Below are 1,483 nucleotides of genomic sequence, written 5' to 3' on the forward strand. Positions count from 1 at the left end.
AGAATAATGACATGATGAACAAAGGTGGGACCCTGGCTCTCTCTAGGACTTGGACGTCTGGCAGAGGCAGGAGGGGCCGCAGCGGACACTGCGAAGCCACAGCCAGAAACGTGAGGAGGAAGTCAGGGGAGTGTGGGGATTCAAGGAATCACCCCTACTTTAAGAAGGAGGCCATGGATGACCGCATCCAATGCTACTGCGTGATTCATTTAAAAGGTTTCTCTGGAGGGTTCACCTCGAGGAGTCCCATAACCGTTGAGCTTTCCAGGACATTTAAGACATGATTCAACCTACAAAAATACAAAAATTCAATTTACCCACAACTTCTTGGTAACAAATCAACTCAACACATATTGAGTTGCTACCATGACTCACTTGTTTAGAAATCATTGGAACAAAGGCAGTTTTGTAAAGTGTCTCAAAGTCAGCAGCCTATGTTTAGGAGAGGGGGAAAGCCAGACAACAGTTTTCCCTTACTTCCAGAACTGCAGAGGTGGGGGTGGGGAGGAAGCCAGTTTTTGATGATCTGTGCCAATCAGAAACACACAGGGGAGGGATAATAGGACCCCTCAGTAATTGCAAAATCCACAGATGATTTCTTTTCTGGGCAATGGTTTTCATCTCTTCCACCATTTAGATTTGAAATCAGAGATTATAAGAAAACTGCCTTAAATTCCGCTGATTCTCCTTTTTTTCCTTACTGCTCTTAGGAAGGGGAGATAATCGGAAATAAAATGACCTCAGGCACAGGGAAAGGAAGGAGAGCAGCGGCCTTCTAGAGGGTCAGCAGCTGGGTTCTCCTGAACTACAGGATGGGAGGTCTCCTATGGAGTCCCGCAGGGGTGGGAAGGCACCCACAGGGCTGCAGGCACCTGGCCCTGCTAAGGCAACTATTCACATATCCTGATCTGCATTCAAAAGACGGCTCTTTTTGACCCAGTTTGGCCCTTGGCAGAGGTTTCACTGCCTCCAGCCACATCTCAGCTTCCCTTTCTTGTTTTAATCCCCTGCCTTCCCAGACAGAGTCTCTCCTTCTAGCCCTGTGAAAAGAAGTTAGGGCTCCAGAGGCCGGTAGGTGCAATGATGCAGGGGGTACCTGCTCCAGGGAAAGAATGCTAAAGCTGTCCTCAGCTTTTGCCTCCAACAGTGAGCCCGGTAAGGCCCCCCCAGGGATCAATGAGCTAAAAATAGCCTGAGGCTTGTAAATGAACTGGAATTGTTTCTGCTGCCTTCTTAGTCCTTCACAGTCCTGGGGACACAGGGGAGGCACGCAACTCAAGTGCTGTTTATTTTCCCTGCCGCGCCTGGTGGAGGCCAGCACCCTCCCCCCGCACTGTTTGTGGATTAATGATGGCATTTCCACGCTCCAGCTTATCCCCATCTCCTGTGAAGGTACAACTTGTCCTGTTCTGGGAACCACTTTGGCATCCCTTCTGGAGGAAGTGGATTTTGAGTTGCATTTCACAAGAAATGTAATGCCACA

This window comes from Panthera tigris, chromosome C2 (genome assembly GCF_018350195.1).
Source record: "Panthera tigris isolate Pti1 chromosome C2, P.tigris_Pti1_mat1.1, whole genome shotgun sequence".
NCBI classification, from domain to species: domain Eukaryota; kingdom Metazoa; phylum Chordata; class Mammalia; order Carnivora; family Felidae; genus Panthera; species Panthera tigris.